Here is a 14272-nt window from a genome sequence, read left to right on the forward strand (position 1 = left end):
TGTACTAGAAAACATAAGAGTATAAAGAGGGCATGGTGAGAGTTAAGATTGCTTTGAAGCTCAGTAGAGACTGCACAGACTGTCACCTGCCATCCTCCTGTGGCTATTACCTGCTAACTTCTTGGTCACCGTTCCTTGTTCCTGTAAGACTTTATAGCCTCTGGCTCAGTCTTCCTCTCTACCCCATTCTTGCCACCATTCTTAGAAACCTTAACATCCAGATCTTCTCTCGAACTTCTGATTTTTTTGACCTCTTATCTGAATCTTGGTTTCAAACACTGTACTTTCTGATCATAACCTTCTATCCCAGGGGTGTCAATCTCATTTTTGCCAGGGACCACAACAGCCTTGCAGTTGCCTTGAAAGAGCCTAATGTAATTTCCACTCCTTAACAGTTAAGGAGTAGTTACATCTATACGGTCCTAAAATTATTTCAGCCCTCTGAAGGCAACCTTGAGGCTGATGAAAATGAGTTTGACACCCCTGTTCTATCCTTTCAGCTCACTTACTCTAGTCCTCCCACTCCAGTGATTCTTCCACTTCGTCAACCCAATGCATTCCCTACCTTCTCCCTTAACTTGTGTAAGGGTTCCATAGCCCATCACTCTATTTATAATCACTCTCTTGGAAACATCCTTAATTTCCTTACCCTTCATTCTCTACATATATTAGCCTGACAAAATTCTAGTATTATTAAACCCAATTACCCACTAATTCCATACTGGTATTGAATAGCTAAATGTTAATGGAAAAACATTACAAAATTAGCTTAACTGGTCTTAAATTCCAATCAGAATACAAATACCAAACTATAGCTTCTCTACTAGGTTTGATTTTTCCACTCTTAACTCTTCATAAGGACTATTTTACTCCTATCTTCAAACCTTCAATAATGCCTCAGACTCTCTGTTCTCCCTCCTCTCTTACTTATCTTGACTGATGATGGAATTTCACCTTTTCTTTCTCTAACACTCTCCTTTAACAGCCATCTCCAGGACAAATCTCTTCACTGAGCTCCAGATTTCTAAATCTATGGAAACCTGACAGGCATCTCAACCCTAACCTGTCTAACCGAACACTCAGTGATACCTGCTCCACAGACCCATTCATCCCCACACCTTCCCTATCTAAATAAAGTTATGGTATCCACCCTGTTGATTATGTCCAAAACCCAAAGTCATTCTTCATGTCTTTCCTTCACAATCTTTGATCTGATATGCAATCAGCAAATCCTGATAGCTTAAAAATACAAACAAAACCTATTCACTTCCCTTTACCTCCTCAGCTATACTCGAGTCCAAACTTGTCTCCATTAGAAATTGGTAAACTACTTAAGGTGAAATGCAAAGAAATAGCAAGTCAAGGATAACTCCTAGTTTCTAGATTGCATGACTGCATAAGCAGTGCGGACCCATTCACGAGGATGACAATCACAGGAAGATGGATACATTTAATGCGGGAGGGCAGTGAAGGGCTCAGGACAATGGGCTCCAGTTTGGACATATTTAAATTTTCTATTCCTATGGAAAGCTAACTGGTGAGATCCCATTAGTCACTTAATATACAGCCCCTGAAGCTCAAGAGCTACTACCCTGGACTGAATAAAAATTTGGGCATCATTAACATTACTGATTCTAGGCAGATAGATGAGATTACTTAGGAAGGGTATGTAGAGTTATGAGAAAAGAGTCAAGAACAAAATCCTAAAAATCACCCACATTTAAGGGAGAGTGAAAATAGACAAAACTAAAACTACTCAAGAGATATTATTCTATTAGAATTTTAGTTAGGAAAACTTTTAGAAATCATCTAATTCAATCTCCTTTCTACAAAAACAATTCTCTTCTACTTAGTCTATGGAGGTCATTTGGTCAACCTAACACATTCATTTTTTAGATAACTTCAATTGTATAAAGGCTTTTTTATGATAAGCAAAATCTACTGTCCTATTTCTCATTAGTCCAGTTCCAGTTTTGGTGTGTGAGACAATATTGATTCAGTCCATTCCTCCCACTATGACAAATGAGTCCCTATAGCAGCCTGGGGCCTAAGTTCTAATTATAACCATGCTCAGATCAAAAATATAAAAGCCCCCTTCTACCTGTGGATGAATCATGCTAACTTCCTCAACATGCCACATATACATTCCAGGCCCTTCCCACCATTGTGGTTACTATTTATTTTGACTATGTGCTCAAAGTTTGATGTCCAAGACAAATGATAGTATTTAAAATATCAGATTCATGACATTACAGGTGACTTTTCATTTTTCATATTCTATAAAATTATGATATTTTTAAAATTTAAATATAAATATTAAAAGTATTATATTGGAAACATAATGCAATACTTTATCCTCTGACAGGAGCAAAGTGCTCCATTTTACTTCTGTAAATCCTTTTGGGAAAAGGGAGGTTATACACACTATACACATTATATACCATATAAGTTATTATTTAAATTTCCAAGAAACCACTTCCAATACGATTATTAAGTTTAGGGTACAAAATATAATAAAGGGGGAGCCACTTATAGCATATCCTCTGCATGGAGAGTTTAAAATAAAGAAAGTCATTCACCTGGCTGGTGTGGCTAGGTGAACTCAGTGCTGGCCTATGAACCAAAGGGTCACTGGTTCAATTCCCAGTCAGGGCACATGCCTGGGTTGCAGGGCAGGTCCCCAGTAGGGGGCGCTTGAGAGGCAACCACACTGATGTTTCTGGTCCTCTCTCCCTCTTTCCCTCTATCTATAAATAAATAAATAAATAAAATCTTTTTAAAAAGTCAAGTCATTCATTGTTTTAACATTTATTCATTGACTACCTCTTTTGCATTTGATACTTTTAAGTATGAGAATATTGGGGTGACAACAAAGGTGTATCTGTCCTATTGTAATGGGACAAATTTTCAATGGGACAGATGTTAGATCAATACGGGAAAGTTTAAAAAAGAAACTGACTGCTTCTAAACACAGCATGTCATTATCTGAATAAGTTAAATGACCATTTCTCAAGGATAAGGCTTATGTGAGAAGTCCTCCGTGGAGCAAGTTATTTCCAAGATGTCTTCCACACACCATTATGGAAGTCTGCAGAGGTGCTCCTTCTTCCATGGCAGGAGAACATATTCCAAGTTCCCCCCCACTATCAGGCAGCCATATTCAGAGCCTGAGGCCTGCCCATTAAGGTGACCCCGAATATGGCCACATGACATATCTCAGGACACACTCAAGCCTTAGTCTATTAGAACACTTGTCTATGAAAAAGTTTTTCTAATACTTTCCTAATACAAATTAATTTTTATTGAAAAATGAGATCCTTCCAGATTACTTAAAGTAAACTAATTATCTGGAAGTCTTAATGGTAAAGGAAACGGTTTAAGATTAAAAGAGGTAGGAATGCCCTGGCTGGTTTGGCTCAGTGGACTGAGCGCCGGACTCTGAACCAAAGGGTCGCAGGTTCAATTCCCAGTCAGGACACATGCCTAGGTTGCAGGGCAGGTCCCCAGTGGGGAGTGTGCAAGAGGCAACCACACACACTGATGTTTCTCTCTTTCCCTTTCCACCTCCCTTCCCCTCTGTCTAAATAAAATAAAATCTTAAAAAAAAAAACTAGCATGAATAAAAGTAGCATGTGTTTCTATTTAAAAAAAAAAAAAAAAAACAGCTGGTGTGGCTCAGTGGATTGAGCGCTGGCCTGCGAACCCAAGGGTCGCCAGTTTAATTTCCAGTTGGGGCACATGCCTGGGTTGCAGGCCAGGTTCACTGGTGTGGGGTGTGCAAGAGGCAACCAAACATTGATGTTTCTCTCCCTCTCTTTTTCCCTCCCTTCCCTTCTGTCTAAGAATAAATACATTAATTAATTTTTAAAAAAAGGAGGTAGGACTTTCAGCCAAAATGGAGGCATAGGTAATACATTTTGCTTTCTCATACAACCAAAAGAAGGACAACAAATTTAAAAACAAAAAGTAACCAGAACTGCCAGAAAATCAAAATGTATGGATGTCCAACAACTAAGGAGTTTAAGAGGAAACATTCATTCAGTCTGGTAGGAGGGGTGGAGACCAGCCACCAGGGTGAGAGGACACATGGCAAGGCTGTGGTGACAGGGTGGGCAAAGCAGCTGGTGGACCAGGCAGTCCCACATTTGCCTGTGGATAAACCAGGAGGAAGAAATGGGAAGAGAGAAAAACCGCACAACCCAGGATTCCAGCACAGGGAAATAAAGCCTCAAAACCTCAGACTGAAAACACCTGTGGGGGCTGCAGCAGGCGGACAAACTCCTAGCCTCTCAGGAGTTTGTTGGAGAGACCCATGGAGTCTTAGAACATACACGAACCCACCACCCAGGAATCAGCACCTGAAGGACTCAATTTGCTTAGGGGTAGCAGGAGAAGTGACTGAAAGCCAACCTAGAACTGAGCAAATGGCACTGTTCCCTCTCAGACCCCTACCCCATACACAGCGCCACAATGCAGCAGTGTGAGTTGCCCCGTCCTGGAGAATACCTAAGGCTCTGCCCCTTACTACCTAACAGGTGCACCCAAACAAAAAAAAACATGGCCCAAATGAAAGAACAGATCAAAGCTCCAAAAATAGAACTAAGTGAGGAAAAGAGAGCCAACCTATCAGATGCAGAGTTCCAAATACTGATAATCAGGATGCTCACATAAATGGTTGAGTATGGTCATAAAATAGAGGAAGAAGTGAAGGCTATGCAAAATAAAATAAAGAAAAATATACAGGGAACCAATGGTAAAGGGAAGGAAATTGGGACTCAAATCAACGATTTGGAGCAGAAGGAAGAAATTAACATTTAACCACAACAGAATGAAAAAACAAGAATTCAAAAAAATGAGGAGAGGCTTAGGAACCTCGGGGACAACTCTAAATGTTCCAACATAGGTGTGACAGGAGAAGAGGAAGGGCAAGAAATTGAAAACTTATTTTAAGAAAACATAATGGAGGAGAATTTCCCTAATCTGGCAAAGGAAATAGACTTCCAGAAAGTCCAGGAAGCCCAGAGTCCCAAAGAAGCTGGACTCAAGGAAGCACACACCAAGCCACATCATATTTATATTATCCAAGATTAAAGATAAGGAGAGAATCTTAAAAGCACCAAGAGAAAAGGAAAGAGTTACCTACAAAGGAGTGCCCATAAGACTATCAGATGATTTCTCAAAAGAAACCTTGTTACAGGCAAGAAGGGGCTGGAAAGAAGTATTTGAAGTCATGAAAGGCAAGGACCTACATCCCAGATTACTCTACCCAGCAAAGCTGTTATGTAGGATGGAAGGGCAGATAAAGAGCTTCCCAGACAAGAAAATGTTAAAGGAGTTCATCATCACCAAGCCCTTATTATATGAAATGTTAAAGGGACTTATCTAAGAAAAAGAAGATGATCAAAAATATGAACAGTAAAATGACAACAAATTCACAACTATCAACAATGAACCTAAAAACAAACAAACAAACTAAGCAAACAACTAGAACAGGAACAGAATCACAGAAATGGAGATCACATGGAGGGTTATCCACAGGGAGGGGGAGGAATAGGGGGAAAGGTACAGGGATTAAGAAGCATAATGGTAGTCAGGGGGAGGTGAAGAATAGTATATGAAATGGAGAGGCCAAAGAACTTTTATGTACGACCCATGGACATGAACTAAGGAGAGGAATGCTGGTGGGAGGTGGGGTGCAGGGTGGACGGGAATAAAGGGGAGAAAAAACATGGAATAACCGTAATAGCACAATCAATAAAATATATTAAGAAAAAAGAAAATGAACAACAAAAAAATCACCAAAATGCATGCATTATTACTAATAATTAGGTATGGAATTTGCTATATAAATTATATAGTTTAATTTATGGATAAAATATAATTTATGTTTATGTTATATTCAAAGGAACCTAAAACACTAATTGGAAAAACATAAGCATACCTATGTTCATTGGAGCATTATTTACAATTGTCAAGATATGGAAGCAGCCCAAGTGTCCATCAGTAGATGAGTGGATAAAACAATATGGGACATTTACACAATGGAATACTACTTGACTGTAAGAAAGAAGAAAATGTTCCCGTTTGCGATGGTTTGGATGGACTTGGAGAACGTTACGCTAAGTAAAATAAGCCAGTCAGAGAAAGACAAATACCATGTGATTTCACTCATATGTTGTATCTAATGAAGAAACTGTACTAAGATGAAAAATAGAGACAGACTCATAGATAGGGAGCAGGATGACAGTTAAGGGCTGGGGTGGAGGAGGAGTTGTTGGAGGAGGAGTGACTGAGCAAAAAGGAAAAAGGACTCATGGACAAGGACAACTGTGTGGTGATTGCTGGGGGGAAGGGGTTGGTATAAGAGGACTAAATGGTAATGGAAAAAAATGTATAAACTAAAATAAATAAAAATAAAAGAGAAAAGATGTGGCCAATCACTATTAGTAGGTGCGACTTTAGCAGGCAATAACTGGTCAAAATTTCCTAAACAAACCTTAAAAAATTAATTATAAAAATTTACTTAAAGAAATAATTAAGGATATGTGCTATGAATTTATTCAAGGTTACTAATCACAGCATTACTTATAACAGGGAAATATTGGAAACAATCTGTTCAACAAAATGGATTAAAAATTGTACAACAATTCAAGAAAACACAAATATTAAATGTGTATATTTACTGACATGAAAAGTGGTTTTGATGTCCTGTTAAACAAAAAAGTACATTATCAAATATATAAACTACAGAATAAAAATTATATATATAATTGTACATATGCTTCTATATGATTTATGTATATATCTCTAATGAGTTTTTATAAGTCTAGAAAGATATATACAACAATGCTTACATTACAGTGAAGGAGTTAGAGGTAATTTTTCATTTATTCCAACATGAAATTTTTCTAAAATGAACACATATTATTTAGAGGGCTACCTATGCTGAGGCAAGGAAGAGAGAGGCAAAATAGGAAGGCAAGTCCTACCCATGTATCTATGCTATTGCAGAGAGAATAACAGAAAATTATTCCTGGGGGAAAAAAATGGTAAAGGACCCAAGCCTCTCTACCATCTATTACAATGATGATAGAAGCTAAAAAGCTTAAAATGCAAAAGCTGTTCCTAACATACTGAATGTTATATCTATTAAAATATTAAGTCATGCTTGCATTGCCTCCTCCTGATATTGGTAAGAGGAAGGGTTAAAAAAGAGGCTCAAGATGGTATAGGGCACCTAAAAAAGGGGCTGCATATGTATGAGAAATAACACACTTGTTCAACTTTTTCTCCTTTCTGTATCTTTAATCATCTTATAATATACCATAGAACTTACTATCTTTAATGTTTACTGTCTTTCTCCCAGTTTGGTTTTTTTTTTTTAGTTTTTTTAAATGATTTTATTTATTTTTAGAGAGGGGAAGGGAGGGAGAAAGAGAGGGAAAGAGACATCAATGTGTGGTTGCCTCTCACATGGCCCCCACTGGGGACCTACCTCACAACCCAGGCATGTGCCCTGATTGGGAATCAAATTGGCGACCCTTTGTTTCACAGCCTCTGCTCAATTCACTGAGCTACACCAGCCAAGGTTCCTCCCAGATTCTTCATGGCAAGACTCTTTCTCTATTTTGTTCACTGATATATCCCAAGGAACTAGAACAGTGTTCAGTACATAAAATGTCCTCTATAAATATTAGTTAAATGTTAAATACTCCTTTTTACCCTGTTACCCTCCCCCCCACTCCAACCCACCTTCCCATTCATCTGTGTCTCTCATGCTCATAGGAGAATAACTGGGGCTGGAAATCAATGGAGGCTCTACAACAGAAAGGGAGGGAAGGAGAAAGAACGGGAAGAAAGAAGGCTTAAATTTATAACCCTACCTTGGTTCCTAACAATCCCATCCTAAGTTTCTACCTTTAATCTCCTTTCTAAACTCCCAGTGCCTCCCAAATTCTTTATCTGGTTTCTTTCTATAAACTCAGTAACATTCCTGGTGATTTGGACGATAAAATAAACTTAAAGAATAATAACTGAGCCCTGGCCGGTGTGGCTCAGTTGGTTGGAGTGTCATTCTGTAAACCAAAAGGTCGTGGATTTGATTCATGGTCAGATCAGGGCACATGCCTAGGTTGCGGGTTCAGTACCAGTTCAGAAGCATACGAGGGGCGACTAATCGATATTTTTCTCCCTCTTTCTCTCCCCCTCCCTTCCCCTCTAAATATGTCCTCATGTGAGGATTAAAAAGAACTGAAAGCTATAATCAACTTCAACGGAAGGCAAAACCTAGAAACCATCAAAGAAACATCTGTGTTTCTTTTTCCCTTCATAGCTAAGATGCTTCAAGGAGTGATCTACATTCCCTCTACTTCCTTATTTACCATTCACACTTCAACTCTTTTTAACCCTTAATGAATCCTTGCTGCTTCTTACTTACATGACCATTCTATGGCTCACTCCTTCAAAATATATTTATTGAATACATACTATGTGCTAAGCACTACACTAGGTTAGCTGATTCAGCAGTAAACACAAGGCCCTTGTTCTTACACACTTTGAGTAGAGGAGGGAAGACTGACAGCAACAATGGTGAGTGACGAATGATGAGTATTATGGCAAGAAATCATACAGCATATAGATATGACCTGTATAAGGAACAGAAAAGGCCTTCCTGAAAATGCAATGTTTAAAAGGAAAGCCAAAGGGTAGAGGATAAACAGGTGAACGAGAAGAAGTGGAAGAGCATTCTAGGAAAAGGAAACAGTACCTGCAAAAACCTGAAGGACAAAGAGTACAATGCGCTGAAAGGAATCAGAATGGCTAGCCTTTTGGTATAGGGAGGGCTTTAAAAGGCATATTAGTCTAAGATTTTATTCTCTGGACAAGGAGAATAAGGAATGACACAAAACCCAGATTTATGTTTTTTTGAAAATCAATACATTTCCCTTGCTGCAGTCACAGTGGAAGGCAACAAGAATGGATACATAGATGATAGAGATGGGCTCTTGAAACTCTTGATTATCTATGAAAAGAACTTCACTCACTATACCTCTGTTTCTTCTCAGACACCTTCAATATACATTACTCTCTTCTGCCACTGTAACACTACAGTCTTTCCTCAACTCTCCTACAAACTCTCCTGGGGACTTCACCTATACTTCATAGGTACCACTCTCATAATGTGATGATGACTTCCAGACTTGTAGCCTCAGTCTAGATCTCTGAAGGCCAGAGCTGTATTTCCTACCATTTATTAAACATATCCACCTATGCAATGTTCTATGACCAAAACCAAACACAAGATCCAGACCCCACAAATTTAGTATTTTCTAATTCTGTTGATGGCACCAATGTAGTCACACAAGCCAGAAATTCTAAATGCCACTGATGACCTGTTTTTCTACCATCAACCACCAGGAAATTCTGATCATCTCTCAACATGATTAAAATCCATCCATTCATTTCATTTCCAGTACCAATGCCTAAATTTGTACTTGAATGAATTTTCATCTGGATTATTCAATAACTGGTCCTTATACTTCCAGCAACTTTGTCTAATCCTCTACATCATGAAAGAGTCCCCCCTAAAGTGCTTCCTCAGTTTACAGGAAAAAGTACAAATTCTTTGACATGACACATGAGGTCCACTATCTGGTTCTTTTCTGCCAGAAAATAGCCTGTGTTCTCCTTCTATGAAATCTGCCAGGTTTGGTCACAGTGAACTTGGAAAGCAGATGCAGATCCCTCAAAATGCATCATTTTGCTGCCAAGTGTTTACACACTATTCCCACAACTTGGTATATCTTCCCATCTTACCCACCTGGAAATTGCCCGCATTCTTTCAACATGCACTTAATGCCATTTCCTCTGTTAATCTTCCCAGGTTTACATCATAGTTCTCTCTTCTCCTATCCCCCAATAAAGGAAGAATTAGATATTTCTTCTACTTCACTACAGCACATTTCAAATTATGACTGTTTACATGTCTGTTTTCCTGACTAAATTATATATTCCTATTTAACAGCATGCTTTCTTGTGTTTGCATCCCTATAACCTAACATACAGTTGGAACTCAATAAATATTTCTTTTTAAAAAAGATTTATTTATGTTTAGAGAGAGGGGAAGGGAGGGAGAAGGAGAGAGAAACATCAGTGTGTGGTTGCCTCTTACATGCCCCCAAGGCCTGCAACCCAGGCTTGTGCCCTCTCTGGGAATTGAACCAGTGACCCTTTGATTCACAAGCCAGCAGTCAATCCACTGAGCCACACCAGCAAGAGCTCAATAAATATTTCTTAAATAAGTGAATGTTTACAGAGTATTGTCATGCATCAAGCTCTGTCTTTATAGAATGGAATCTTGGAATATGTTTCAAAGTACCTTATGCCATCCAAAAATTGTGAGTCTGGCTTTAGGGAGAGAAAGGCATATGTAAAAGAGGGACTTACTAAGTGGACCCAGTTTATCAAGCATCCAGAGGAACCCATGTGATAAGACCATTCGACAAATATTTCTACACAAATTGTAACATTATTTATAACTGCAAATTTTTTAAATTGGAAACAACAAATATGAAACTCAAAATATCTAAATGAGAGTTTGTTCAATGGATCTTTTAAAATGATATTTTTGAAGAATATTTAATAACCAAGGAAAATGCTGTTCATTCTAATCTACTAGAAAAAAGAGCTGTATCAGGATACCAATTTATAAAAGCCATTTTTAGAAACATATTGGTATAAAAACATTTAGGAAGAAAGCCTGAAACAAACTATATTAAATCATTAACAGTATTTATCTCTGGATAATTTTCTACAATTAATCTCACTGCACAAATATTTATTGAGCATCTACCTGTCTGCTATTGTACAATAACAAGCAAGAGATATCTGGTTCCTGTCCTCCTGGAACTAAACTATCACACTTTTATAATCAATCAGAAAAAGCAAAACAGGTTAGGAAAAAAAATAGAAGAGACTGCCCACTCTATATCTGTATTCCATGTAAGATAAAAATGATTCCTTAAATTTCTCTGGAACCTAGGATGGGAACACTTTTGATAAAAATATTTGGATAAAGACCACCCAAATGTCGTGTACTGTGATTATAAACTGTATTATGATACAATAATTGTCTAGATCACTGTGGATAGAAGGTAATATAGACACTAAATCTCCAGACTTCCTGTTAGCAGATTTAAACATTAACAATAATTATAAATAAAATTCACTCAGTTGATCCTTGATCCATCTTGAACCACATTTCTTTTCTCTTTTGTTTCTTCCCTGCCACCATTTCTTGTTCCTGCCCTCAATGACTTACCCCATCTATATAAAGTTTTATATTCCTCTTCTTTCAACCAGGGCATAGCCAGTTTAAGACTGAGCCTCCCCATCTTGGGGATTCTCACGAAAGATAGGAGCCTCAGATGGGATCTGTGGTCTTAACATAAAAGTAATTCACAAAGAATCTGAAGCTGTAGTCTTTTTAAAGCTCCTGCTTTATAAGGTATCTCAGGTGTTAAAAAAAAAAAGGAGAAAAAAGTAGAGATAATACCTGATTAGAACAGTGATGAATTTACCTTCCTTGTTCTTCACTGTAGTTATGTTACTAGTTTATGTCACTGACTGGAAATACTTCTAAAACTTCCTAGGGTTTTCAGCACATCAGAAACACAGTGATAAACAGCAAATTACTCTAACTGTTCTGAGTTTATTAAAAACTTCAGCACTGTAGCTCAATGGTGCATGTTTTCAGGCATATTAAAGAGTAAATGTTAACTGACAAAATTCTGTAGGACTTAAAGCGCTGAAAATGGATATGCTATGAAAGAGTTTTCCAAATATATTTTTTCTTAGAGAACTCAAATAATTGAAACTTGTAATAAAGTACGTATGCAGGACATCACATTAGGCATTACAGGAACACAGGATATTAAATGCTAACTTAGTGTTGTTATGTTAAAAGCATATGCCCATAGAACTAGGTGATATAATTACTGATATTTACTTGTTCATTCATCAAATTTTTAAGAAGCACTCTGTTCCTAGTCATAATTCTAGGTGCTGTTCGACACTGACCAGTGAACAAAACATATAAAAACTCTTACCCTCATGGAGTATGTTAGTGGCTTGAGATGAATAAACAAGAAAAAATAAGTAAAACATTATTATAAATGGTGATAAAGAAAAAAAGTGAAGTGGGGAAAAAAGATGTAGAAGGTGTTAAAAACAAGTGGGGAAGACAGCAAGTGTGGCTATCTGAGGAAAGACATTCTGAGCAAAAGGAATAGCAAGAACAAAAGATCCAAAGGTGAGAATATGCTTCTTATGTTTAAGGGAGATCAAGCAGGCCAGTGTGGCTGGAAAAGAAGGAATGAGGAGAGTAGCAGATGAGGTTGGAGAGAAGGGACACTGGAGCTTCCTGGAGGAGCATTTCAGTAAGGCTTTCATGGACAGGTAGGATAGCAACAGGTTTAAATGAGGGTAGGAGGTGATTCCAGGTAATCAGAACACAGGAAAACAAAAGACAAGGAACCAGAATTGAAGATGTTTAGGAATCAGAGGCTCATCTAGAATATGAGTATACATGTAGAGGTGAGGGAGCATGAATGTGAGGGAAGGGAATCCTGGGAGAGGGGGTGGTGGTGAAGGTAGTATATGATAAATATTCAGTCTTTGATCCTCTGTTTAGAAACTGTGGAAGAGTGCCATAGGGTACCACCAGGGTGAAAGGCAGGTATTAGCTGCCCCTTTACTATAACTCTTTTATTCCCTGGCAAGAATAGCAGCTTTAAGTTGTTATATTTTTAAAGAAAAAAAAGGAGAGGTCTTGGGATTTTTGTAGGAAAAACACATATACATAGTGAATCATAAGACAAAGATGACTAAAAAGTCAGACTGAGAAGGCAAATAGGAATTTCAATTTTTTTAAAGAGCATTCCAAAAAATGACTAATCCATGGATAAACAGCTGAGTTAATTATCTCTAATTCTACATAAAGAGAAAAAGGATTCTGTTATAATTATCCACTTTGAAATCAAAAGTATACAAGGTAAAATCTGGGACCTACCTCACAATTCAACACCCCATATCTAGAACAGTGTCTAGTACAGAAGATTCAATTGTCTATTTAAAGAATTGAAAGGCTTACAATCCATCCCAGTAGGATCAAACAGTGCTAGAGCTGTCATAACACCACCTTAAATTGTTGGTATGCATTAACAGCATACTGAACAAAAGCAGAAATGTAGGAAGAAAAGATGTTTTCCTTCCATATTACCACCTGTGCAAAACAACATACCCCAGAGGAGTCTACTGGTTAATTACCCATATGACATACAAGGCCCTTTGAGCTATATGCAGTAGTGTTGTTTGGAATAATGGGATATATATCATGATTAAATCCAATAAACAATGCTGTTGCAAAATTAAATGAAATTTCCCTAAATAAAACCATGAGTTGAATTAATGTTCCCTTTTTGAACACAGAACCAAAAGCATGAGGCGACCTGAAACAATTTCCTTCCTCTTGATCCTTCAGAACTTAGTAGATTTAGGGAATTGGGTTTTCTTCTCTATGTTTTTTTAAATCCCAAATTAAGAGTAACTCACCCTCATCAGTTTGTCTCAAATAATGCAAAAAAGCAGAATAAAAAATACAGCAGCTCCTATACTTGTTTGCTCATGAGATGTTATAAACCCCAGAGAGAGGACATTATAAATTCCAGAAAGTAGGGGGAAAATCATCGACCAGATACAAATGATGAAACTTCTGCCAGGAAAAGCATCTTTCTGCATAGGATAACATTTGTGCTCACATCATTTTGACCCAATACTACACTGTGTACATTTAAAATTGAGAGACAGGGTTTCATAATTTTAAAATTCAGTTTCATACTTTTAAAATAAAATGTTTTTTTAAATGCAAATATCGGGATGTCGATATTTTCTCCCGTCTTTCATGAAGCATTTTTCCATGCTACTACTAGAACATCCTCAACTGAAACTCCGTAAGTCGATTCAACTCCCTTCAATACCATAACCAAGCATGAAAATGCCTTTATACCACAAAAAAGTTCAACAGTGGTTTGCAAAAGTGAGGTTATTTCTGCTTCTTGGTAGCGATTTGAGCAAGCAATGAACATCGGGTGCTTTGAACAGAGTAAACGGCACCCCGGCCGCTTCATCTCCAAGATGCAACAATAAAAGCATGCTCCCCCTTATACTTCAGAAAAAGTGGCCCTCTTCCCGGGAGCTCTAGACCACAAGAAAA

At 37.7% G+C, this 14272-nt stretch overlaps 1 protein-coding gene across 1 annotated transcript in view; it reads right to left on the minus strand.

Annotated features, from left to right (window-relative positions):
- Positions 1–14272, minus strand: part of MAP4K5 (mitogen-activated protein kinase kinase kinase kinase 5) — a 98796-nt gene that overhangs the window by 84352 nt on the left and 172 nt on the right.

This window comes from Phyllostomus discolor, chromosome 1, assembly GCF_004126475.2.
Source record: "Phyllostomus discolor isolate MPI-MPIP mPhyDis1 chromosome 1, mPhyDis1.pri.v3, whole genome shotgun sequence".
Taxonomy (NCBI): Eukaryota; Metazoa; Chordata; class Mammalia; order Chiroptera; family Phyllostomidae; genus Phyllostomus; species Phyllostomus discolor.